Here is a 13,209-nt window from a genome sequence, read left to right as displayed (position 1 = left end):
AGCCTCTTCACCCGCAGAACCCAGCCCAGGACCCATCTCAGCAGGGAGTCACATCCAAGAAAAAAAATTGAAGCAAGCAACCAGCAAGCAAATGCATGGGATTAAAAAAAGATTATCCGACCCAAATCCAATTCCCAAACTGCTGCAAGGCAAAGCAGCTCTTGACCGAAGCCCTTCTGGAACACCCCGAGATGGAGACAAACCTCATCAGCCCGTCCTGCAGGAAAACTTCCTAAAGCCGGCGCCAGAGGCGATAGAAGGCCCCCTCTCCAGAGGTTGCTTCTCAGAGCTCCGTGGAGGTCTCTCTCTTCACCTCTGTCTCTCCTTGCTTTCTGCGTGGCCTCTAGTCACCGGGGGGTCATGGATTCTGCTTTCCTGGGGGGGACCTTGGCTTACGGTTGCGTATTACTAACAGCGCCCCCTTGCATGCTCAAGAGGGCCCTGGAAGGCCAGTAAATAATATGGCTTTCCTCCTCACTCCCTGCTGACCTCCAGCTTCAGCCAAGGCCCTGTGGCCAGCCCAGCAGGCTTGCAAGCACAGGACACCCTTGGAAGGCGAGGAAGGGAGAACTTTTATTGTCTTATCTCCTGCACCCCAGAGTCTTCTCGTTTGTTCCATACAGTATTGACCTCACCAATCAGTCGACATTCTCTCGATGAGAAAATGAAGGCCCAGAGCTTAACACCTGCTCAAAGTCAAACACCCAGTGTATCCCAAAGCAGAGACTCAAACTCAGCTCTGCCTGCGTCCAAACCCCGTATGTTTCCCACGAGACCAGGTAGAGTGACTGGCAGGAGAGGATCAGCTTGGCACACCCTTAATTTCCAAGAGAGGAATGAACGAGCTCCCCCGTGCTACATACAGAGACCCTAAGGCCCAGAGAGGGTTGGCGCCTTCCTCAAGATCGCACAGCGCATAAGCAACAGAGCTTGGCTAGAACCAGGCCCCTTAATCCCCAAACATCCCTGAGTTTTTCCTGAGCAGACAAGAAGGCTTGATGCTACTCTGGGAGAAAGCCTGGGTCACCAATATTTCTACCTCCCCCTGTGTTGGTCCCACCTCTACAACTAAGTGTCTGTCTGAATTTCCATGTCCAACAGACTCTCTAGAGGCTCTTGAAGGAGCTCTTCTCCCGGCCTGCCCTTGCTGGCCCCTCTCCCAGAGAAAGGAGCCGGTACCCAGACCCCAAGCCATCCCACTGTCCCAAGGAGGTGTCATAGGCCCGGAGTGGGAGTAGTATTCAGACCACATGTCAGAGTCACCAGTGTGGAATGCCACATCAGAGGTGTCCTGGCCATGTCACCCAAACTTAGCTTGGTATTTAAGACCCTCTCTTTTCCACCCTCTCCCCTATACATATCCTGTGCTCCAGCCATACCGTTCTAAGCATACCCTGCTTTTTCTAGTCATCAGGCCTTTGCACATGCTGTTCCATCTGCCTGGAGTGCCCTTTCTCCCACCTGTCTGAAGAACTCTTATTCATCTGTCAGGATCCAAGTCAAACGCCCCTTCCCATGGCATTAATAATCACACGGATGGGTCCTATAGATTATTTACAACCAGTGTCCCTTCTGATTGGCCAGTTACTGTGACAAGCAGGTTTTTAAATATTTAGATTCTCCCCTAGCCTTTCCCTCTGTGAAGTCTTCCCTGGCCCCAGACAGGGTCATCCTTCTATCTCCCAGGGTCCCTGCACATCCCTCTGCTGCAGCCCTTCTCCCACTGGCTGGCACGGTTCTGCGTTCTCCCTAGATGGCAAGTTCCTGGAGGGCAGGGCCCCTGACTGGTCATCGTGGTATCCCCCCAGAGCTACACCAGGGCCCAAGCAGCCATGCTCGCGCTTTGGGTACAAGTGTTGATCCTTGGAGGTGACTGCTAGGAGCTGGAGGAGCACCAGAACCCTCTGAATAGCCCCCATTTTTGATAGGAGGTGCATCCTATGGGCTCTCACACCCTGTGTGTTCTCACGGCGGCTCACCCCTTCTGTCTGACAAGTATTGGTCCCACTTTACAGATGGAGAAACCAAAGCACAGAGAGGGAAAGACACTTGGCTAAGTAAGAGATGGGCCTGGGATTTGAACCCTGGTCTCAGCCTTAAGTGCCTGCTCTTTACCATGCAGTCTCTGAATCCCAAGCAATCTTGCTTGAGTGAGGGCAGTCTCAGCTTTGGGGATTCTCCCCAGGCTTCCAGACCCATGCTCAGGATAGTGGGGAGCTGATGAGCCCAGACTCACTCCCCGCACCGGCCGTGGCTCCAGGCCAGGAGGGCCACATAAGTGGGACTGACCCTTTGCCCTGAGCGCCCCTTTACAAGCCTCTGGGTCAAGCCTGGCCTTTGGCTGCCCTTGGCATAAATTCCAGATAAGGATTCTAGGAAGCAGTTCTACAAAAGATGTGGGGCTTTCCAGGATGAACCAGAGAGACAAGGCACAAATGACCCTCCCACAGGGTCACATTTGCACTGACTACTTAGAAGATCCTTTCTGTCCCAGATGCCACCCACATGTCCAACTCTTTGTTGCTCTCAAGGGGACTTCAAGGTAGCTTGGTGGAACCAGCCCCAAGCCTTGAGCCATGAGATCTGGCTTCAAATCCTGACCCCAGTGTTTAACTTGCCCTATGACCTTGGCAAGCCACTTTACCTTTCTGACCCTTGCTGGCTTTGTCAGTCAAGGGGTGGTTGGGAAAACTAAATGGGGTAATTAGTACCAAGTGCCTGGCATGGGGCTGAAGTTTCCTCTACAAATGGGGATTGGCTAGGAGCTGAAAATATCCCTGTCCTTCCAGAGAAAGTCCCTGGTCTCCTTCCCTGCCAGTCTCAGTAATCTACAAATTCCCCAGGTGAGATCACCACACCCCCTTCCCTGACATAGCCTGGTTTGACCTTCAGGCTCGTGGGTGGGGAAAGCACAGTCTCTTCTTTCCTCCTCTGTCCAGAACTCTCTCCTTTGAAGCCCATGTGGGAGGCCCTGGGCTTCTTTTAGATGAGATTTTGCTTGGGAGAAAGTCCCTGTACTCCGAAAAACAGAAAGCAGAGTCCTGCCACCTCCACCACCACGCGGTTTGGACAAACTTTTCAGAATTTGGCTGAGCTGCAAACCCGATATATGAAAATTCCAATTTATTGAACACAAAAGTCACACCTGGGGATTCACTGCTGGGTTCATAGAAGTAGCCTGCTCCCCCTGCAACCAACAATGTGAAGTCCCAGCTCCTGAGAATGACAACCTGGTGTTTCTGACATCTACCGACTTCTCCAGCCCCATAGCTGCTGGCATTCCCCGTGTGCTCCAGCTTCATGGGACATCACTCCTGGCCCCCAAAGTCAACCACTGCTTCAAAGCTGCTAATGTGGATGAGGATGGTGGTGACGTGGGGAAGAAAGTCATAAATGGGTGAGTGTGCACCAGGGCTGGACTAGGATAAAGCAATCAAGACGCCCGTGGTGCAAAGTTTAAGGAAATGGTTTGTGGATAAGTTAAACATAGAATTAGCATATGACCCAACAATTCCACTCCCAGGTATATACCCCAAAGAACTGAAAACCAGTGTCCACAGTGGCTCTGGTCACAATAGCCAAAAGGTGGAAACAGTTAAAAGGTCCATCAACAGATGAGTGGATAAAACAAAATGTGGTACATCCATCCAACAGAATATTCTATGGCCATAAAAAGGAAGGAACCTTGAAAACATTCTGCTAAATGAAAGAAGCCAGTAACAAATGACCACACACCGTCTGATGTCCAGAAGAGGCAAATCCATAGAGACAAAAAGCAGATCAGTGGTTGCCAGGGGCCATGGCAGTGGGAGAAGGGGGCTTCCTTTTGGAATGATGAAAATGTTCTGGAACTAGATAATGGTGATTGTTCCACACCTTGTGAATGTAGTAAAAACCACTGAATTGTAGACTTTAAAATAGTTTCAGTGGTGAATTTTATGCTGTATGTATTTCACTGCAATAAAAGAAAAAGGTAAGGAAGAAGTCACTCTTGGGTGCCGACCTGCACTTGCGCACCCTGACCGTGCGCACCTCATCCCATTTCATGCCCTGGGTGTCTCAGCTGCGCACCCTGAACCTGGCCCTGGTGTCCACAGCCTTCTCCACGGAAGAGAGAATTCTGCATTTGCTCTGTCGCTTCTGTGCCCACCACCACCCTGGAGAATCCTTCCTTGGGCAGTCCAGCTCACGGGCTGATACAGAATAAAAACATTTGGTAAAAAGAGGCAGAGATAGGGAATTAGGAGCAGGAATTGCTTGGGAACAGCCAAGAAATACTTACTGGAGAGAAGACAAACTATGGAGAAAGAACACGGAGAGGGGAAGGAAAGAGAAGAATTGCCAGGCTCAGTTTTGTTTTTGTTTTTAATTTTTTTTGAAAGATTTTATTTATTTATTTGACAGAGAGAGACAGAGCGAGAGAGGGAACACAAGCAGGGGGAGTGGGAGAGGGAGAAGCAGGCTTCCCGCCGAGCAGGGAGCCCAGTATGAGGCTCAATCCCAGGACCCTGGGATCATGACCTGAGCCGAAGGCAGACGCTTAACGACTGAGCCACCCAGGCGCCCCATGCTTTTAATTTTTTTTAAAGATTTATTTATTTGGGGCTTGACCCCAGGACCCAGAGATCATGACCTGAGCCAAAGACAGACCCTTAACTGACTGAGCCACCCAGGCACCCCAAGATTCCCCAAATGTTAACATTTTACCATGTTTGCTTTATCAATGTCTTATCCCACTATATAAACACACAATACAGATATAGATATCTGGCACATACATACATATATACATATACATGTGGGAGGCATGTTTGGGTGTGCACAAATGTACATATATGTGTATTCTTTTTCTCTGAATTATTTATGTGTTTTTTTTGTTTTTTAAAGATTTTATTTTTGGGGTGCCTGAGTGGCTCAGTTGGTTAAACATCCAACCCTTGATTTCAGCTCAGGTCATGATCTTAGGGTCATGAGATCAAGCCTCACATTGGCTCCTCTCTGAGCATAGAGCCTGCTTAAGATTCTCTCCCTCTCTCTCTGCCCCTTCCCACCCCCTTGCATGCACTCTCAAAGAAAGAGGGGCACCTGGGTGGCTCAGTCAGTTAAGTGGCTGCCTTTAGCTCAGCTCATGATCTTGGAGTCCTGGGATCAAACCCCGCTTCAGGCTCCCTGCTCAGCGGCAAGTCTGCTTCTCCCTCTCCCTCTGTGATCTCTTTCACTCTCACTCTCTCTCAAATAAATCAATAAAAATCTTTTTAAAAATGTTTTAGGGGCGCCTGGGTGGCTCAGTCGGTTAAGCGACTGCCTTTGGCTCAGGTCATGATCCTGGAGTCCCGGGATCGAGTCCCGCATCGGGCTCCCTGCTCAGCGGGGAGTCTGCTTCTCCCTCTGACCCTCCTCCCTCTCGTGCTCTCTCTCATTCTCTCTCTTGCAAATAAATAAATAAAATCTTTAAAAAAAAAATAAAAAAAATAAAATGTTTTAAAAAACAAAAATAAAAAAGAAAGATTTTATTTTATTTTATTTTAAGATTTTTATTTATTTGGCAGGGGGAGGGGTAGAGGGAGAAGGAAAGGGAGAGAGAGAATCCCAAGCAGACTCCTCACTGAGCATAGAGCCTGACACGGGGCTCAATCCCATGACCCTGAGATCATGACCTGCACCGAAACCAAGAGTCGTATGCTTAAAAAAATGAGTCACTCAGGCACCCCTAAAGATTTTATTTTTTAAGCAAACTCTTAAACTTACAACCCCAAGATCAAGAGTCACATCCTCTACTGACTGAGGCAGCCAGGTGCCCCTTCTCTGAGCTATTTGAATGTCAGGTTTACTGACATATACTTTACATATGATAAACGTATCCCTTCTAAGTGTAGGGTTTGCTAAATCTTGAAAATACAGTGGGAGGGCGAGGGAGAGAGAAAATATTGAGCAAACTCTGTGCTGAGCACAGAGCCCTATTCGGGGCTCGATCTCACGACCCCGAGATTATGACCTGAGTCAAAACCAAGTCTGGCGCTTAACTGACCGAACCACCCAGGTGCCCCTGTCTGGCTAGAGGTTTAACAATTTCCTTGACATTTTCAAAGAGCCAGTTTATGGTTTCATTTATTTTTCTCTATTGTTTTTCTGCTTCCTATTCACTGATTTCTACTCTTATCTTTACGATTTCCTTCTTTCTGCTTACTTTGATTTTATTTTTTTATTTTTAATTATGTTAGTCATCATACAGTACATCATTAGTTTTTGATGTAGTGTTCCATGATTCATTGTTTGCATATAACACCCAGGGCTCCATGCTTTGATTTAAATTTGCTCTGCTCTGTCTAGTTTCTTAAGATCAAAACTGAGATCATTGATTTTGGAACTTTCTTCTTTTTGCATATATTCATTGTTAATACTATAACTTTCCCTCTATTATGCTGCTTTAGCTGCATCACACACTTTGCTATGTTATGTTTTCGCTGTCATTCAGTTCAAAATATTTTCTAATTTTCTTTGTGATTTCTTTCCGCATATTATTTGCTGGTGCATACAGGTATATTAAAAGTTAAAACAAAATCCATAGATGAGAATGATACATAACAACCTCCAGATGGGGCTTATCCCTGGGAGTGAGGGACAGATGGAAATGGGATGGAAAGAGTGGTAGATATTAACAATGCTCACCAACACTTCCGTTCTCTTCATCTTCAGAGCACATGAGATGATCACACTTCACTGACCCTTTGAAGTTGTATTTGCTCTAGGCAATGAAACGTGAGCAGAAGTGACATATGCCACTTCCAAATGGAAACATCTAAGAGCGAATGTGTTAGTCTTCGTGCTCCCTTCCCTGCATGGTGAGCCCTGAAGTCTCGTGTTGAGATCACAGCATCATAAAATGAGGGAGCAGCCATCAGCCTGGGGTCCTGGGAGACTACAATAAATACAGCTCTCTCCAGTCAATCCTCACTGGATATAGAGAATGAGAGAAAAACAGACCTTTGTTATTTAAAGCTACTGAGGTTTGGGGATTGTTTGCATAACCTAGCCTTTCCTGACTAATAAGGGAGCTTTGACTGGGTAGTTGGGACATGAGTGTTTGTCAGGTAATTTTCTATGATTCCTGTACATTTTAAATATGTAGTTTTTTTCAAGGAAAGCAATATTAGAGGAGGAGAGGAGGTAGAAGAGGAGGAGGAGGCGACTGGGGTGTTGGGCTCCTTTGTTCTACCCCGCAAGGTGTTTCTCCATTTAGACTTTGGGTCTGGGCAGGTCAAGGGAGAGGGGCTTGTCGGTTTCTCCAGCCAGATCATCACCTGGGACAGGTGCTCTCCCTCCCCCTACATCTTCAAACTTGTCACCATCTGGCATGTTCTATATTTATTTACATGTTTATTGTCTCTTACCCCATGGAAGTAAAGTCCTTAAGACCAGGGACTTTATTTATAATGCCAGTGCCTAGAACAGTGTCTGGCACCCAGAAGCAACTCAGTAATAAACTCTGTTTATTTAAATGAACAAATCCAGTTTCCACTGGTCATCCCTGCCCAGAGAGGAGGGACTCCGTCTTCTCCCCACTCCACATTGCTTCTCCTTTGCCCTTCCCCCAAAGTGAACACACAATGGAGTCGATGAAAGCATAAGCAGCTCTCTACTCAAGGGCTCAGATATAAATTCCAAAGCCATGGTTCCGTGGAGCGCGTGTCTCTGCACCTGCATTTGTCTGTCTGTTTAGGGATGGGATGAGGGCATTGGGGGCTGTGCTCCTTCTGTAGACATCTTCTTCTTTTTTTTAAAAAGATTTTTATTCATTTATTTGAGAGAGAGAGAGAGCATGAGCAGTGGGGAGGGGCAGAGGGAGAGGGAGAAGCAGGCTATCCTCTGAGCAGGGAGCCAGATTCGGGACTAGATCCCAGGACCCTGGGATCATGACCCAAGCCGAAGGCAGATGCCTAACCGACTGAGCCACCCAGGTGCCCTGAAGACGGCTTCTGCTCCATTCCCTGCCCAGGTGGGAGTCTGGTGGAGAATGTCCAGAGAGACGTGGATAGATACACCTCCCCACCAAGGCCTTCCCCACAGCCTCAGGGAGGAGCCTGGAGCTTGGCTTTCTCCAGCAGATGCAGGAAACATGGGCCTTGCTACCAAGGCTGTTGAGGGGGCCTTTGGCAGCCCCTGCCTCACGACTCAGCTGAAGAAGTTCCCTGGCCACTTGGGCATGGAGAGGCTCTGGTTCCACCAGCCCACGCAGAAGCCTGAGCTCGTGTAATTAGACATAATGACACATGGCGGGAGCTTCCAGCATCTCATGCTCTAATGACACACCCACCTCCCAGCCCATCTCAGGGACCAGTGAGGCTCTAATTAAGTCTGGCGTCAGCAGGTGGGAGAGCCAAGGAACGAGGAAGCAAGGAGAGAAACTTGGCCTTGGAGTTCATCACCCTGTGTGCCAAGTCCAGTTAGGCTACTTTTTGACTATGAGGCTCTGGGCAAAGCCAATTCCTTTTCCCAAGCTTTCATTTTCTCATCTGTAAAATGGGGCTATAAATTTACACCACACAGGGCTGTTGTGAGGAGTGTGGGTCCTTTCCAGGGACACTGCTGGTGGGACTGGGACTGGACTGGGGCTGGACTGGGGCGAGAATGACCTGCATCTTGGGGAGGGTCTAGGTGCAGAGGAAACCACCACACCTCCAAAGGCCAACTTGACCAAAGCGAAGACATGTACTCTTCTAGTGCATTTGTTCTTCTTTTAAAATAATATCCTATGAATATTTTCTTTCACTGTATCGCATGGGAAATTTTCATTTTAGACTGATTTTTTACAAATCCTTTAAAAAGCCCTTTTCTGTCTTCTCAGCACTTCAGCATTTGGGGGATTCTTTTGCAGATTTTGCTAAATAGGCAACTCCACAAATTGTCCAAATTTGTTGCTTTGCTCAAAATGCATTTCTTTTAATTATATTTTTCGGTTTTGATTTGAATTTTTATTAAAACTGTACATGCCCTCCGTTCTGCAAGACTTACAATGGAGCGTCCTATCTAATCTCTTTGCCCTCAATTCCCAGCCACCAGAGACAACCTCTTTCAACAAGACACAGCAGTTTCTTTGTCATTTACTTTTGTGCTCCCAAATAACATGCTCATGCTGTTTTTTTTTAAATCTTATTTAAATTCATTATTTATTGTTGAAAAACTCTTTATTGAATAAAATGTATAAAATATCAATGTATATACAAAGGGATTTAATGCATAATATATATAATCATCTTTAAAAAGGCAGGATGCAAATCATTATAATGAGTTCTTTCCATCCCCTTTTATTTCTTTTTTTTTATACTTTCTGTTTGTTTAAGACTGAGCCAGCCAGGCGCCCCATCCCCTTTTATTTATTGATTTTCAGTTTTAGATTTAATCTGCTGCCTTCCTACTTTAGAAAAGAAGAGTTTCCTTCCTGTATAATACCCCCTTTCATGTTTCTCCTGGTAAAATCTTCCTTAGATGATCATATCATACTTTTGCATTAGATAAATATTCAGGGTTTATTTTGTAACAACCTAAATGTTATAGACAGCCCAGACACATGGAGTACTATGATTACATTTACTTTCTTTTTTTTTTAATTTTTAAAGATTTTATTTATGTATTTGAGAGAGAGGAGAGAGAGAGAGAGAGCAAGAGACAGCACGAGCAGGGAGGAGAGGGAGAAGCAGGTTCCCTGCGAGCAGGGAGCCCAACGTGGGGCCTGATCCCAGGACCCTGAGATCATGACCTGAGCCAAAGGCAGACGCTTAACTGACTGAGCCACCCAGGCGCCCCTGTGTTTCTGTTTCTCCTGGGATTATTCATCTTCCTTTTGTTTGCTCACTTGTATTCGGGGCCACCCGATTAACCCCAAGCCCTATACCAGGAGATATGTCATCAGACAACCCTCTGCTTCCTCCTTTTCTTACAGATACACAACAGTAGTCTCCTTTAACACTTTCACAAAGTTGTGCTGCATGGGATTAAAAAATAATTTTAAGATACTTCAAATTGCAGAAAATATGCAAGAACGGTGTGAAGAACTCCATTTGCCCTGCAATCAGACACCCCATTCACGTTTCACCTGTTGCTGCCATGATGTCACCTACAGAAAATGACACAGCCCAGTATCCCGCGTCCTACCTCTTCAGTTGCTCTGTCCTGCCTTGAGCTTCACACTCTTAATGTTTTAAAGAGAACAGGGCAGTCATTTTGCAGAAGGTTGCTCGATTTGGGTTTATCCGTGTTTCCTGGTAATTATGCCAGGATCGTGCATTTTGGGGACAGGGACATCACAGGAGAGACGCTGTGCTCTCTCCCTGCCCCTCTCAGGTGCTACTCAACATCAGCTTGTTGACACGGGTGGTGTTAACTTCAATCAACTCACCATTTGACTGGGTTTCTCCATCGTCAAGGTCTTGTGCTACTTTTGTACAAACGAGCTTCCAGGTGGAGATACTTTAGCACTATGTAAAAATTCCACTCCCTATTTCACTTATGCCCCTAGTTTTAGCATCCCTCAATGTCACCTACCTGAAATCACCATCATCATCACAGTTGCCAAGAGGTGGTTTTCTTCTTCCCTTATTATTTGGCATTCTACCGTAAGGAAAAGCATTCTCTTCTCATTTATTCATTTGTTTGTTCACAGCAGTGTGGACCCATGGATTCCTAGTTTATCTGATGGACTATGATCCACTGCCCTTTTATTTTGGTATTTGAATTACACCAGGTTTGGCCAGAAGAAGCCCCTGCCGCTCTTGTGTCCTTTTGACACGTCCCTTCATTCTCTGGGCACGCCTTCACTTTGTGACACCAGGCTCATCTCGTATTTTCTCTGGCCCCGCCTGGGAGCCAGTCATTCCTCCATAGAGCTTGGTATCTGTCTAGGGGGAGGACGATATCTTGAAAATAAGATCTCGGTGCTAGGTGTGCTTGTTGCTACCAGTGTGTTGCTGCTCCCAGACCTTCTTGATGAGCAGAGCTGGAGAAAACACACACACACACACACACACACACACACGCACACACACACTTTAAACCACGCATTCTCGCTGACAGCTCCAATTCCAGCCCGGCACCACGGGGTTCTTCAGTGTCCTCCTTTCGGAATCCATGCCTCCCTTGTCAGTGAGAAATCTGCCTCCTTTAATCCACGGTGGATGATGCAACTGCTCCGTCCCCTGCATACATCTGTCCTCTGACCCCCCAGGCTGTGGTCGCACCCAACTTTAACTCTGGCCTCACAAGGGCGACCACATCGCCCCACCGGCACCTGCCTGATGATCTTCAGCTGCATGAACTGAGAAAGGAAGGCAGGCAGGGGGAAGAAAGGAAAGAGGGGAGAGTGGGGGAGGCGGGCAGAACGGAAAGCAAGAGAAAATAGGCCGAGAGGCATGGCATGGTTTTTATAGCTTTAGAAGATGTCTGGGATTTTCAGGAATGCTCCCATTGTCTCTACCCCACCTCCCTGATGTAGCCGCTGGAGGGAACTGGAATGAAGGCTCCGGGGAGAGTGGGCTGCACCCCAGTCTGAGCTGCAGATCCCAGAGGTAGAGGAGTCTGAGGGCCCCCGACCCTGTCTTCCCTGGGTCCTTCCAAGGCCTTGCCGATTCATCTCCTGCATATTGTTAAAGACTTTACAAATTTAAAGAAATTTTTTTAAGTCGGAGTGAATGTGGTTAGCTCCATGAGTTGGTGATAGGGCAAACTGGTTCTCTGCTTAACTTAGTTATGGTGAGGACTGGGGGGTAAAGGTGGTCACTACTCACAGACTCTCGGGTCCCCTCCTCCTCTACCCCCAGTACTTCTGCTCAGCTGTGTTTGAACTACTGGGCCTCACCGTGACCTTCTCAGATGTAGAAAGAAAATTGAGCCTGGATGCAAGCCCAGCTGGGCCTCCAGCTTGCTGGGTGACCCTGGGCAGGCCCCCCTGCCTTCCCTGGCCTTCAGCTTCCCCTTAGGGAAAGGAGACGTTGGCTTCTAAGTTCTGTGCACCTCTGCCTTAGGCGGCGGCACCCACAGCTGGGGACCGGTGGAGTCCTCTTTGGCCACCAGCTCCCAAGGCCAGGGAGAGAGGAGCCAAGCTCCCTTCCTCTGCCAGAGGAATAGTTCGGCTGGCTGGGCCTGGGCCTGTAGCCAAGGGGAAACACAGACAATATGCTGGAGTCACCCTGACCGCCTGGGACAATGGTTGTGCAACTTCCGCCCCCAGGCCTGCAAATAAGACTGTGGCCTCTGGACTTTGAGCTCCAGGCAGCCCTCTCCCCTCCCCCAGGGCCCAGGCCTTCCAGTTTAGGGGACAAGGCTGGGGGGAGTGGACAGGGTACTTTCTTAGTCCCAAGGGCAGCCAGGTGGCTCTGGGTTCTGTGAGGAGGGTCTCACCAAGAGGGGTCAGCACGCAAGCCGTGGGAGCCGGTGGAGGAGGCCGGCCAGGGGAGGCTCTGTGTGAAGGCGCGTGGGCCTATGCATGTGAGTGGGTAGAAGCGTGAGTGAGCCGGGCGGTCGGTCCCACAGTCCCGGTCATCGGGGGAGTGATACTGGAGGGTTGTCTGGATGCTGCTCCGAGCCCGTGGAGGCGCATGGGAGTCCAGGTGTTCGGGGGCACCTTGGTGAGCTGCTGTGTGTTAGCCGTTCGCCTGCGTGCACGTTGTGGGACGTGGTGCGGATGGCATATATGTGAGATTATGCACATGGGTGGGATCCCGTGGGGGCCACGTGTGGGTTGCGCGGCTCTGAGTGTGTCCTGATGAGTGTGCATGTGAGTGTAAACCCATGTATGTGGGCACATTGGGGGGTGCTCGTGTCTGCCCGCTGTGGGTACAAATGAGTGCATGTGCTTATGCACGTGTGAGCCCCCGTTGCTGAGCCTGTGGTCTCCGTGGCGGTGTGGTGGTTTGCAGACACGTGTGAGTACGGGTGAGTGCACTCGAAGTATGGATGCTCATGCAAGTGCTGGTGTAGGACACGTGTCCCTGGGGACCTGGTCCAGCTCATCACATGCTTCGCCCCATCGTGCCGCACAAACCTGCCAAGGACTCTGCATGCTTCCAGTAAGTCTGCACTCTGAGCCCGTTTCCCCACCTGTGCCATGGAGGGTGAGGTTGGACGGGAGGAGTTATCAGCCTCCTCCTACCTTTGTGGGGGCTTGTGTAAGCACCCCTAAAGTACATGTATAATATGAGGGAATTGAGAGCCCAG

This window comes from Halichoerus grypus, chromosome 14, assembly GCF_964656455.1.
Source record: "Halichoerus grypus chromosome 14, mHalGry1.hap1.1, whole genome shotgun sequence".
In the NCBI taxonomy this organism is placed as follows: Eukaryota; Metazoa; Chordata; class Mammalia; order Carnivora; family Phocidae; genus Halichoerus; species Halichoerus grypus.
The sequence above is the reverse complement of the archived record's forward strand: the minus strand, read 5'-3'. Positions refer to the sequence as shown.